Here is a 14,827-nt window from a genome sequence, read left to right on the forward strand (position 1 = left end):
TGAAGAGAGAAGAAATAAAGAGCTCAGCATCACCTTATGATGCAACTAATTTGGCACAATGCCCAGCACAATGTACCCCTCCATTCTGATTTGGTGGCCAGAAGAATTGAGATTCTTGGGCCGGGCACGATGGCTCATGCCTATAATCCCAGCACTTTGGGAGGTCAAGGTGGGTGGATCACTTGAGGCCAAGAGTTCAAGACAAGCTTGGCCAACATAGCAAAACCTCATCTCTACTGAAAATACAAAAAGTAGCCAGGCATGGTGGCATGTGCCTGTAATCCCAGCTACTTGGCAGGCCGAGGCAGGAGAATCGCTTGAACTCGGGAGGCAGAGGTGGCAGTGAACCGAGATCACGCCACTGCACTCCAGCCTGGGTGGCAGGTGAGACTCTATCTCAAAAAAAAAAAAAAAAAAAAAAAAAATTGAGATTCTCGAGATTCTTGGATAGCAAGCCCATTATTTAACATGTAAGCAAATTATTCAAAAAGCTTAAAACATACCTATCAAAGGTTAGACTCCTTATTAGTATTCTGCTTAATCTTAATTTGTTCAACAAACCATTCTGAGTTCAAATAGAGGTCCAAATCAACTGTATAAAAGATAACTTTGAGATAATGAGGAAAATTTAAATGTGGGCTCTGTTTTCTTTCTTTCTTTCTTTTAAACTTTTTTGCCAGTGACACAACCTCAGAACATCCTGAGAATATGTGTCCCAATTTCATTTCAGATGCTGATAAGAAATTCTAGTTAATTTTACTAGGTATAATGATGGCATAGTGGTGTAGTTATTCTTCAGTGCTTCCTTATGCATTCATGATAGATGCAAACAGAAGTTTAGGGTGAAATAGCACAATGTCTGGGATTAACCTTTAAAAACTTCAGCAAAACAATTTAACATATCTTATAGTTTTTTATAAACATTATATAAACTGTATATATAACTATATCTATATCTATATATATATCAACAAGATCAGCAAAATGTTGAGAATTGCTAAAGCTAAGTGACAGATACATGGGAGTCCATTATACCAGACCCTTTCCTTTGGGTGAAATTTCCAGAAGAAACACTTTTTGGAAATGTCCAGTTCAGCCTGGCCTGTCCCCTGCCTGGGCAATGTTGCATTCCTGGGAAGGAAGGAGGGGAGGTGGGGAGAGAAGAGGGAGAAGGAGAATGTGACGTGGAGCTGAGCTGTATTTAAAGCGCACATTTGATTTCACTGCCTGGCAGATGTCCCAGGGCCTTAGGGGGAAGGCAGACTGTCAGTGCAGGTGTGAAACAGTGAACTAAGACAGGGATTTTGCAAATCAAACAAGGAAGGAATGGTAAGAACCAGCTGCAAGGGGCAGGGAGAGGCAAGTCCTGAAGCTCACAGGAAAAAGCCAAAGCAGCAGACATCAGGGCCTCAAGCTCTGCCCCAGTCCTGCTGGGCCTCAGATGTCCCATGGAAGCCAACTCCCCCCACCCAAGGGGGCATCATAGTATTCCTGCTGTGCAGCTGTCCCTCCATATTAAATAACACTGTGTAGGCAGAGAAGACTGTAGACCATTTGTAACCGCGCAATGGGTTCACCTTGCCTGCTGCCTAGACAGAACCGATTTATCAAGACAGGGGAATTCCAATAAAGAGTAATTCATGCAGAGCAGGCTGTGCAGGAGACGGTGGTTTTACTATTACTCTAATCAGTCTTCCCAGAGCAGGGGGTTTTAAAGATAATTTTGCGGGGAAGGGCTTGGGAAGTGGGGAGTGCTGAATGGTCAGGCTGGGGATAGAATCACACCCGGTCAAGTTAGGTTTTCTTAATGTCTTCTGTTCCTGGGTGCGATGGCAGAACTGGTTGGGCCAGATTACTGGTCTGGGTGGGGTCAGCTTATCCATGGAGTGTAGGCTCTGCAACATCTCAAGCACTGATCTTAGATTTTACAACAGTGCTGTTACCCCCAGGAGCAATTTGGGGAGGTTCAGACTCTAGGAGCCAGGAGCTGCATGACCCCTAAATTGTAATTTACCCAGGAGCTACATGACCCCTAAATTGCACATTGTAAGCCTCAGAAACGAGGCTCCTATTTCTCCCTTCACAACCTTGATCCGGCAGCAGCCTGTGGCCGGCTCATCCCACCTCTTCCCTTGCTTACTTAGACCCCTTCCAGGGCCAGGGGCAGATCACTACTCACATCCTACCCCACCCACCCCAGACAGAATCCTCCTGAGTCCAGGAGATTCTGAGAGTGCAGAAGGAACCACCAAGGGGCCTGTTCAGAGGCCTGCCAGCGTTCCCTCTGGGGTTTCCCTTCAGCCAGCCTAAGCTGGGCCCTCCAGCGCCGGAGACTTCCAGGCACAGACGGACCCTCCCTGCAGAAGGTTGGTGTTCCATCTCAGGCAAATGTACCCAGTCACACCTCAGAAAAGCACCCCTGCCCCACCCTTTCATGCCTTAATTTCTGAGGAAACACCAACCCTCACAGCTTCACCCTTTCTGTGTAGAAAATGTGTGCATTTCTCTGAGGAAGAGCCGTAGGCGCTGTGCCAGCCATATGGAGCAAAGCCTCCCCCACGCACACCCACAACAATCACAGAAGTGGGGGCTCCCTTCCTCTCATGGGCTTGGACTTTGCCTCTGACCCAAAATCTGGAGCCGGTCTGCACAGCCTAGCAATGATCTGGGGCTTATGGAAACAGTCTAGGAACCCCCTCCATACTTCAGGATGGAACAATTGAGGGTCCTGCCCACCCTTGGGGGAGCAGGTCAGGGTGTTCTTTACTCAGTCAATTTAAATGGATGATGGAACTGAGGCTTAGAAGCCTCACAAGACCTGCCCCCAAACAACTCACATCTGAGGATTAGAACCTGACTTGCAATGCCCAGGTGACATATGTATACACGTAGAAATACAAAGACCAGAGATTGATGGATATTTCTTTACTTGCTCCATCTGTGCCCCAAACACATACACACAGAGATTTTCAGCCATCTTCTGCTTGCCCACCCATCCCCACCTCTTCCCGCAGAGGGACATCCATTAGGAAATGCACTTGCAGGCCATGTCGCTATCCTAATGTTGTTTTTTGTTTGTTCTTATTGTGTTTGTTTGTTTGGTTTAGCGATGGAGTCTCACTCTGTCGCCCAGACTGGAGTGCAGTGGTGCCATCATAGCTCACTGCAGCCTCAAACTCCTGGGCTCAAGCGATCCTCCCACCTCAGACTCCTGAATGGATGGAACTACAGGAACATGCCACCATGCCTGGCTAAGATTTTTTTTTTTTAGAGGTGGAGTCTTGCTATGTTGCCCAGGCTGATCTCAAACCCTTGGCCTTAAGTGATCCTCCCATTTCACCCTCCCAAAGTGCTGGGAAGTGTCCTAAAGTTGAGGAGCTTACAGCCTGGGTTGACTGTACACACACACACACACACACACACACACACACATGCACACACACACAGAGCTGGCTCCAGGGCTCACCTACAGGTCTGCCCGCCTTCCCCACCAGCACTGCCGGAAGACCCCTCCATTAGTCTCCTGTCCTGCTCCTTCTCTGGGATGAAGAGCTCTTTAAATCATGGTCATTGTGGCTGGGCGTGGTGGCTCACAAATGTAATCCCAGCACTTTGGGAGGGCAAGGTGGGTGGATGACCTGAGGTCAGGAGTTTGAGACCAGCCTGGCCCAATGGCAAAACCTCATCTCTACTAAAAATACAAAAATTAGCCAAGAGTGGTGGCGCATACCTGTAATCCCAGCTACTTGGGAGGCTGAGGTGGGAGAATCACTTGAACCCGGGAGGCAGAGGCTATAGTGAGCCAAGATCTCACCACTGCACTCCAGCCTGGGTGACACAGGGAGACTCTGTCTCAAAAAAAAAAAAAAAAAAAAAAAAAAAAAAAAAAAACATAGTCATTTTTTTTCCTGTTCCTCACCCCATCCACTCGTCTTCATTTTCATATATTTTACTTGTACATTTGTTTATTAATATCTACCCCAATAAGAATGTAGGCTCTGCCAGGTGCAGTGGCTCAGTCCTATAATCCCAACACTTTGGGAGGCTGAGGCAGGTGCATCACCTGAGGTCAGGAGTTCGGAACCAGCATGGCCAACGTGTATCTACTAAAAATACAAAAAATTAGCCAGGCACGATGGTGGGCGCCTGTAATCCCAGCTGCTTGGGAGGATGAGGCAGGAGAATCGCTTGAACCTGGGAGGCAGAGGTCGCCGTGAGCCGAGATTGCGCCATTGCACTCCAGCCTGGGCAACAAGAGCGAAACTCCATCTCAAAAAAAAAAAGAATATAGGCTCCCAGCAGGCAGGGATTGTCTTTTGGTCTGTTTTGTTTCCCGCTAGATCCCCAGCATCTAGGCTAGATCCTGGCACAGAGTAGGTACAACCTGTTGGCTGAATGGGTCTCTAACCTCAAGAGCTGATGCCCCATGTCGCCTTTGCATTTGGGTACAAAGAAGCAGCATGAGGGGAGGTGGACTGCTCTGCAGTCTGTCCACTTAGAGGATTCCAAGCCAGACATGGTTGCCAAAGTCTTGTCATGTGGACAAGACTGGAGGGAGATTGGGGATCAACAGGCAGAATGTGGCAGAAAGCAAGCTTTGGCTTAGTCTTACCATCAGAACTACTCTCCGATAGAAGGGCCAGCTGGGGCAGGCTGTGGGCAGATTGCTGTGGCAATGGCGCCCAGGTGTGACTCCTGCCTTCTGGTGTCCACCCCCAAGGTAGGCTCCCCGAAACACTGACACTGGGCTTGGCCACGTGACCTGCTTGCCACAGTGGGACAACAGCAAACAAGACACAAAGGTTGGAAAAGTGCTTGCCGATGGGGACTTGTCCTCTCTCGCTGCAGGGAAGTCTTCAGCCACTATGCGAAGGAGCCCAGACTAGCATGCAAGAGGATAAGCGACCCTGTGGAGACAGGCACCAGCCCCAGCCATCCCAGCTGTATTAGTTGGTCTTTTTTTTTTTCCTATATTTTCTGACGCTGTGACATCTTGGGACCTCACTGACATTGCAGGGATTGAGCCTCCCAGGGTTAGCTAATTCCCAGAGATAGCAAACAGCTCAAGAGGTGCATACCTTTCAAATGCAAACCAACCAATCTAGAGCCCACACCCCAACCACCTCCTCTACTGAGCTGTCATACTCAAGGCCACTATCCCCTGCCCTAATCTTCCCAGGGCCAGGTACCAGACAACGAGAGCCAGCCCCCATGCTCCAGAGCCCACTGAAATTACTCAAACTAGCCAGTCCTAAACTTGCTTACCCTCACTTGCCTTGCTTTTCCTATGCAGTTGAACCAGTGTTCAAACCACGTCAACAGGAATCATTCTCCATCTCAGCTTTGTTTCCTTCGGCATTGGCTTTATTCTTAGACGGTGGCAAAGGTGATCATCAAAAACTCCAGGCCTATACCTTCCAGGTTGGCAACTCCCCAGGAAAAAGAGCCCTCCTTCCTAATTGTTCCAGCAAAAGTCCCAGAGCTGACTCCCATTGGTCTGGCTTGAATCACATGTCTATTGCTGAGCCAATCACTGGGACCAGGAAAATGCAGTACTCTGACTGGTTAGATTTGAGTCAAACCAAGGAAGGGGTCAATTGCACTTGGAATGAGAATGGGGATAGGGTAGTTTCCCAAAGGAAAAGAGGGTGGGTTACCAAAAAGCAGGAGAAATGGGTCTTGGGAAGGAAGAAACAACAGATTTCCTCCAGGAATGCTCTGAGCCTTTCTTTCCTGGCCTGTCTGATTCCTGACAGCTTTCTGGAACCTTGTCCCAGTCTGGATTTCTTTCTGAGAGAAGGAAGAGACTCACTCCCTTTGACCCTTTACTTTTGTACTGAGAACCAAAACCAGCTCTGACTGGCTCTTAACTTCAACCACACGGCATCAAATAAAAAATAATGTTTGACCCCGGACTTAGAAAAGGGTGGAATGATTGTCCTTGGCTCTGACAACCGCTTCTGATAAGAATGAAGAACATTTTTGTTATTGGTTATAGTGGATTGGGGCTTGATATTAAGTCATCCAAATTGTTATTCCTCTCATTGGGGTTATTTTACTGGTCTTTCTGCTTTGTTGGGGGGTCACCCTTTTCCACTAGGAAATTTGTTCCTTTTTTCCTCCCTTATAATGGAGGTCGTGTTGTTGACACCTTATGTTGTAGGGATGGCTGTTCTGATTGCTTTACAAAAAGTGTAACGATCAGAAGGATTCCTTACAGCAGAACAGCACCTTGCCATCTATAAAGCACTTTCACACACGTTATTACATTTGATCTCTACAATAAGCAGCGTTGAGGAGAACAAATAGTATTATATCCACTTTCTATAGATATGGAAATAGACCCAGAGAGGTTAAGTGACTGGTTAAAGGTCACAGAGCTATGTTGCCTTAGGTAGCAGGAAAATATTGGCAAGGAATAAGCAGGCATTTATTCGAGGCTTGATTTATTTAACAAGATAAGGCTTTATTGTTACAGAGTTCATCAGGGCTAACTCCCCAGCTCCCTTCTTATTTTGGTACACAAACTACATAGTTCCAAAGGGACACACACACACACACACAAACCCTGGGCCACCAATAGCCAAGGTTACAGCCCAGCCAAGCATGTTAGCCTGCAGGCTCACCCTCAAGCAGGTCTGGGAGATGCAGGCCTGGCCCACGGGCAGGTGCCCAGGAGCCCACAGCTTGGTTCAGTCTTCCCGCAGAGCTCCTCACCCCACCCAGCACCTTCTCTCCTCAAAAGGGGTGGTGGCTGGGGCTATGGGTAGGGCTGGGGCTTTGTCAGGAGGGAGAAGGCAAGTCTGGTAGGGCCTGGGGGGCTGGGGAAATTTCCTGAATGGAAACTCCAGGCTGATATGCTGGGGGCATTCCTTCCAGGGACTCTCCTCTCCCTCCACATCCTTGACTTTTCTCTCTGTGCCTGAACCCTGGACAGAAAATGAGTAGACTTTATGGGTCATGTGGAAACCAACGGGTAGGGCTCACCCACCAGCAGGTCACAAGACAAAAGCAGAGAGCAAGGTCACCAGAGTATGTGCTGTCTCCACTGTCCCTCCTGTCATGGGAAGAAGGGCCTTCGGGAAGCAAGGAAACCCCCCACAACACCTCTTGCTGTGGTCCTAGGAACCTCCAGGCAATCCTCTCTATTCCAACACTCTGCCTGTGTCCTAACAAACAAAGTAAATGGCAACGCCTGCAGAAGTGGGCCCTGACCCCGACCCTGTCATCTCAGCTCTGGGACTCATTGTGGGAGTCCTGGGCATTCAGCATGACAGACTGGCCAGTGGGGAAGTGACCCAGCCCCAGAGCTCTCTGGGAAACCTCTGCATTGGCCCCTGACCCCACCCTGGGGTTTTCATTGGTCCAAGCACCTTCCCAGCATCCAGGTGAAAGGCCCAGCACTTATCAAACCCTGCCCGACCTGGCCTGGATGCTTCCTGGATGTGCACTGCTGGGAGACTTCTATTCTGGAAGATCCTGTTGCAAAGAAGAATAGGAAATGCCAGAAACTCATCTATCTAATAGGATTTTTTTTCCCCATAGGAGAAAAACCCAATCACACCATCTCCCACTTGGAACAACTGCAATTACCCACTCCCCATAAGTGGAAGAACACCAGGGCTAATCAAATGACACCACTCCGGGAAGCCAATGGGTCCCAGTACCAATCTTTTTGAAAAGCCCATATGGAAAGCTACAAATTCTATTTGTCTTGTCTGGGGGGAAAATGAGTTTTAAATATGTTGAATCAAAAATGATATATACCAGACACTAGTGATCCAGAACAAATGCCTTGGGAGAAAAACTACTCTGAAAATGTTCAGTATTCAGGTTGCCAAAGAACTGGGAATTTAGGCTGAAATAGACAAGCACAGAACATTCATACTGGACAGCCACGCGTCCTTTACCGGGCCTGGATGGAATTGGTCCTCAGACAGAGCCCTGGTTCCTGAGCACTGGCCTCAGCAGCTTCCCCCAGGGACACTCCCTGCCACCTCCTGGTGAGCTTCAATGTCTTCCTGCTGGGCCAGGCTGCCGGGTCTGCCCTATGCAGCCAGCCTGACCGTGTTGAGGAAAGGCTGGGGAGGTAAAGAAGAGATCCGCTTTCCACCAGATTCCCAAGCCCAGCAGACAATGATGCCATTAAAAAGTCAGTTTATAAACCATGGAGGGCACTGATTGTTCTCTTCCAAGACAAACCGGTGAGGTAGGAAGCTCCTGGGAGTAGGCACTGGGAGACCTGGGTTCTAACCCCAGCTCCACTAGTAGCTGCTAGTGCCAAAGGTCTTGGACAAATCCCTTCTCCTCTCTAGTCTTTAGTTGATAAAATAAGAAACTGGATTTAAATGCTCTCTTTCGATTCTACAACCAACATATTTTTTTTTCTTTTCACTCTTTCAAGAGTCTGTAGAAAAGGGTAGAAAAAGATCCCCCTTCTTTTTCAAGAGGGTAGAGAATGGTGAATAAGAGCAGTCTTTCAAATCGGCCTGCATGGGTTTGAATCCCAGCCCGGCTGCTTTCAAACTGTGTGACCTTGAGCAAGTAACTTAACCTCTCTGTGCTTCCATTTTCTCTTCTGTACCGTGAGGATAGCAGTATGTCTCACAGCCTTGTGAAAGGAAGCAATGAATTAGCATTCAAAGGCCTTTCAATAGCTCCTAGCACATAGCTATTATTTCTTCAGCAACTGCTGTATACCATGCTCTGTCCCAGGCACTGCAGATACAGAAGTGATCGAGAGCCACAGTCCTTGCCCTCCAGGATCGTACTGTCTCCTAGGAAAATGTTGCCCTGGCAGCCTCTCTCTGATGGTCACATGTTTGCATCCCTAAGCGTGGGACGGTTCCTGGCCTTCTGCCCAGGCACGGGGTTGGGCATGAAGCAAGTCCCCCCACAGGTCTCTGAGGTGCATACCAGCTGCCTGACTCTTGATTTTTTCTTTCCCTGCTTCTTTACTGCTTTTCCCCTTCCGATTCCACTTGATGTCTAACTTCAAAGAGAATAGAAATAAATAAAAGCTCCTGCAAAAGAGGCTGTCGTCCTTCTCCCTCTGCATTCCCTCTCTAATCTTCTCCCCAGTCTCCGCCTGTTTGTATTGCATCACTCCTGCTCACAGCCTCGCTCCATTTGCCCCGTTTAGGGAGCTACGAGATCCCTCGGTGCCTCCTGCCCTCCTAAGAACACACTCTGGCCTTGCTCTTCCTAGAACCCGACACGGCCATAATCTTCTTGGTTGGTGAGGACATTGGCTGCAGGAACATTTAGATGTGTTTTCCCAGGGGATGGGGGCGGGGGCCAGAGAAATTGTTCAGCTCCTGCATAGTCAGCAGGGAAGGTAATCAGGATTAATCTGAGCACTGCCAAATGCAGATGAGTCCCCAGCCAAGGAGGGAGGGCAGGCAGCTACTGTCTCAGGGGCCAGCTCCTGCTGCTGCCAGGGGGTCCGGGGATGAGGAATGAGGCGCTGGCACAGATCAGAGAGCCCCAAGCGGTTTGGACAGCATCGTGGAGGTCTGGGGCTGCCCAGCCCAGTCTGGCCAGGAGGGCTGCTTGGTGGATGCCTTTCATGGCATGTTGAGAGCTGGCAGGCTAACTGTGTAGGCACAAATGCACACTGGCTGTTTGAGGAATTCCCAAATCCCTTGCTGGAGCCTAGATTATGAAAAACAGGATTCTAGAGAATCGTGTGGCCCCCCGTGCCACCATGCTCATTCTTGGGCTGCCAGGGGTCAGGGGTGCTGGGAGGAGGAGTGCAAATGGCAGCCCTTTGGCCAATTCTGGCAGGTCCTGGGTCAGACAGATTAAATGATGGTAAGCAAAGAGCTGGGCAAATATTTCTGAGTGCCTACTGTTTGCCCGATGCTGTGCCAGGCTCCAGAGAAACAAAACTGAACAAATAGAGGGGCTCATAGCCTAGTGGGAAGACAGCGGCACAGGGGGACACAGAGGCTCCCTGAGCTGTGGGAAACATGTGGAGGTGAACTTTGGGGTCCTGGCACCCCCTCCTCCATGCCCCTCATCCCTGCAACTACCATAATCCTTTTACAGTATTAGTGGCTGATGGAGAGTTACTTCCAGGATGATTTGTTTAAAGAGGAAATTCTTGAAGCCCTCAAACCCTCCAGTGGTAACAGGGGGCAGGGGATCAAAATGGCAACGTTTTAGGCCTCCTGCTACATCTGGGAAGGGGGAAGAAGTAATCACCCACTGACCTGAGGTCAGGATGTCAGGGGCCTGGTCCATGCCCTCTCACTCTAGGCTGGGTGAGCTGGGGCAAGTCACTAAGCTCTCCAAGCCTCCCTCCCAGGTTTCTGTGCAGCTTAGAGGAGATGCTGTAATTGGCAGGGAAGGGGCAGACCCTGGTGTGATGCACTGCTGGAGCCTCTCTGTCTTCATCTTGCAGCAGCCCTGTGGCCCTTTCATATCCCTGGATGCACACTTGCTGCTGAGTTTCCTATGGGTCATGTTCACATTGATTTATGTGTAAACAGTTGTTGAAAATAATACAATATTTTATGAGGCTAAAGAGAAGACAAGGGGCCCTAATAAAAGCAGATGCAAAAACCAGTGGAACAGAATAGAGAACCCAGGAACAAATCCACACATCTACAGTGAACTCATTTTCGACAAAGTTTCCAAGAACATACATTAAGGAAACGTATTTAATAAATGGTGCTGAGAAAACTAGATATCCATATGCAGAAGAATGAAACTAGACCCCTATCTCTCACCATATGCAAAAATCAAATCAAAATGAATTAAAGGTTGAAATAAGACCTCAAACTGTGAAATTATTACAATAAAACATTGGAGAAACTCTCCAGGACATTGAAGTGGGCAAAGACTTCTTGAGCAATAGCCCACAGGTACAGGCAACCAAAGCAAAAATGGACAAATGGGATCACATCAAGTTGAAAAGCTTCTGCACAGCAAAGGAAACTATCAACAAAGTGAAGACAGAACCCATAGAATGGGAGAAATATTTGCAAACTACCCATCTGACAAGAGATTAATAACCAGGATATATAAGGAGCTCAAATAACTCTATGGGAAAAAAATACCACTTTTAAAACTGGCAAAAGATCTGAATAGATGTTTCTCAAAAGAAGACAAACAAATGGCAAATAGGTGTATGTTCCAAAAGACAGGCAATAACAAATGCTGGCGAGGATGTGGAGAAAAGGGAATCATCATACGCTGTTGGTGGAAATGTAAATTAGTACAACCACTATGGAGAACAGTTTGGAGGTTTCTCAAAAAAAACCAAAAATAGAGCTACCATATGAGATCTGCACTCCCATGTTTACTGTAGCACTGCTCACAATAGCCAAGATTTGGAAGCAACTAAATGTCCACCAATAGATAAATGGGGCTGGGTACGGTGGTTCGCAACCATAATCCTAGCACTTTGGGAGGCCAAGGCAGGTGGATGCCTTGAACCCAGGAGTTTGAGATCAGCCTGGGCAACATGGTGAAACCCTGTCTCTACAAAGAAATACAAAAATTAGCCAGGTGTCATGGCATGTGCCTATAGTCCCAGCTCCTTGGGAGGCTGAGGTAGGAGGATCAATTGAGCCCAGGAGGTTGAGGCTGCAGTAAGCCATGATTTCTCCACTGTACTCCAGCCTAGGCAACAGAGTGAGACTCTGTCTCAAAAAAAAAAAAAATAGACGAATGGATAAAGAAAATGTAGTACATATATACAATGGAGTACAATTCAGTCATAAAAAAGATGAGATCCTGTAATTTGCAACAACGTGGATGGAGCTGGAGATCATTATGTTAAGTGAAATAAGCCAGGCACAGAAAGACAAACTTCATATGTTCACGCTTATCTGTGGGTGCTAAAAATTAAAACAGTTGAACTCAGAGATAGAGAATAGAAGGATGGTTAACCAGAGACTGGAAAGGGTAGTGGGGGTGGCGGGAGGGGTGATGGTTAATAGGTACAAAAAAAATTGAAAGAATGAATAAGACCTAGTATTTGCTAGCATAAAAGGGAGACTATAGTAAAAATTAATTTAATTGTACATTTTAAAATAACTAATGCTTGAGGAAATGAATAGCTTATTTACCTCGATGTGATTAGTACACATTTGCATGCCTGTATCAAAATATCTCATGTAACCCATAAATATGTACACCTACTGTGTACCCGCAAAAATTAAAAATAGAAAAACATTTAAGGCCAGGCACGGTGGCTCACGCCTGTAATCTCAGCACTTTGCAAGGCCGAGGCGCGTGGATCACTTGACGTCAGGAATTCGAGACCAGCCTGGCCAACATGGTGAAACCCCGTCTTTACCAAAAATATTTTAAAAATAGCTGGCTGTGGTGGCGTGTGCCTGTGATCCCAGCTACTCGAGAGGCTGAGGCAGAAGAATCGCCTGAACCCAGGAGGCAGAGGTTGCAGTGGGCCGAGATCGTGCCACTACACTCCAGCCTGAACGACAGACTCCGTCTCAAAAAAAAAAAAAAAAAGAAAAAGAAAGAAAAAATTAAAAAAGAAGACAAGGGACCCTTGTGGGGTGTGGGGAGGGAGTATCTGTGACCCACACATTCTGTGGCCAAAGGGGCCAAGTATCTGAAAAGCCAGCCTCAGGACCGTTTAAAATAGGCTTGATGGAACCAGGTACTCACAGGGCCTAGACAGGGCAGGCCGTGGGTCTCCAATACGCGCTTGCCAGTCCTTTAAGCTGATTGAACCACGGTTTGTGCCCAGCGCCCGGTGGCTACCCAATCAACGTTGGCCCGTGCTCCTCTCGCCAAACTTAGCCACCACGTGGGTCGGGGCGGCGGTGCCTCAAGCCCTTCGTAGGATTCCACCGTCAGGCGGCGCTCGGCCGAGAGGCCCAGCCTAGTACTCCACGCCTGGATGTGGAAAGCGCCCTCCACCTTCTCCGGGGGCCCCCTCTGCCTCACCGGGAAACTGCTAGGGGTGCTGGGCAGAGGCAGTGTGTTCCCGCTCTGCCTCGCGGCTCTTCACGCGGCTGAAAGGGGTGGGGGTTGCAAAAAGCAAGGTCCTGCTGGGACGCCGTCTTGGTCAAGGCTTTCCACGCCGGGCTGGGGCGAAAAGCGCAGCCACGTGGGAGAGTTAACAAGGGCCCCCCCACTGGGATGCCAGCCACCAGGAGTCTAATCCTGATGCTGTGTGGCACACGTTTTCCCCTTTCTGGGCCTGTTTCCTCAGCTGAAAAATCGCATCCTAGACCCATTTGCTTAGGTCGATTCTGCATCTACAATTCCACGATTCGGTAGATAGGTGTATCCGGTAGGATGACACCCAGTCAGACCACCCAGCAGCCACAATCCTTTGCCTCTGAGCCAACATAACACGTTTGGAACGCACGTTCTATTTGCGGTGCCAGCCGAGCTCTGAGGCCACAGCTGGGTCCTGCGGGAGACAGGAGAGCACAGGGTTAACAGCTGGGCCGGGAGGCCGGGAGGCCGACGCCTGGGTTCTAGTGCCAGCGCCCTGTGACCGTGGGCAAGTTACTCAATCCCTCCTGGCGCGGGGCATGGTACAGTGCTGGCCCCGCGGGGCTGGTGGTGGGAGTGGAATGAAACGATGCGCGCCAGGTCCGCGCGCTGGCCCGGCGGAGTCCTCGCTCCCCACGCAGGAGGACTGCCTGAGCGGGCGTGGGAGGGCTGGGAACCCCAGTATCATCCCGGCTGTCCGCCCAGTGTCTCCCAGAAAAGGGGAGTCAGAATCTCTCTTACAAGGAGTCGAGTCGGAGGAGACTCGAGTCCTCTGGAAACCGCTGAGCTGCTCGGGTGACTTTTCTTTTTGTCCTGGAAGGAATCTATCAGTACAGGAAATGTCTTCACGATCCCCGCCCCCGACTCTTCACAGAGCCCATTCTGACCCGGTCCGGGAGGGCTGGGGCCTCTCCCCAGGTGCCATCTCCCCCTAGATTCCTGCCCAGGGCCGCCGGAGGCGCGGGCGCGGGGGAGTTGAGCGCGCGCCTCCGGCCTGGGGAGCCACGCGCGGCCGCAGTCGGTGTCCGCAGGTGCAGAGCTGCGCCCTGACTCGCCCGGCTGGGGCTGGATGATCCCACCCGCTCAGCAAATTTCCCTTTTTTGTTGTTGGTTTTGTCTGTTGGCTTTTACTCCCTTTCCTTTTCCTTCTTCCCCTGAGTCAGCAATGCTGAGTCCAGCGAAGCACAGGGGGACAAAAGGGAGAGACACACGGAGCGCCCCAGGGTCCCCCAGCCTCGGCGGCCCGCGAACCCCCTAGCCAGCCTCGAGCTGCGCTTCTGGGCCTCTTTTCTGCCAAGACCACCGAATATCCATCCCCGAGGGCTCAGTCGAAGCGGATTGGAGAGGGTCAGGGCGGGAGGCGGGGCGATGGACAGCGGCGCCAGTGGTCGCGTGAGCGCTCCTGCTGCCCGCAGGTCCGGTACCCTCAGCTAACTGTACCTGGATGACTTCGGCCCCTTTAACAAGCACTTTCCATTTAACTCATTTCATCATCTCAATTCTGTGAGTGGGTCCTGTTATTATCCCACACTGTTATTGTCAGCCACCAAGTCAAGCAATAACAATAACATAACAATGAAAGCCCAGCAAACCAGTAATTTTTCATCTGAGCATTAAGATTTGAAGAGAATATTTGGAAGGTTCTTGCCCACAAAAATATCACCCTACACTCAGGTCTAAATATCTACCAGTGGTGATTTCTTCATTTGAATTAATTGCTGTTCTTTGCCAGGCTTGGGAAGACAAGTCTAGCTGTCTGGACTTTACATGCGTGTGCATGGGAGTGTGTGCTATGCAATAACACTTACACTAAAAATGCATCTGTTGTTTATCACGGGCATATTTA

Source organism: Pongo abelii, chromosome 6 (genome assembly GCF_028885655.2).
Source record: "Pongo abelii isolate AG06213 chromosome 6, NHGRI_mPonAbe1-v2.0_pri, whole genome shotgun sequence".
Classification (NCBI taxonomy): domain Eukaryota; kingdom Metazoa; phylum Chordata; class Mammalia; order Primates; family Hominidae; genus Pongo; species Pongo abelii.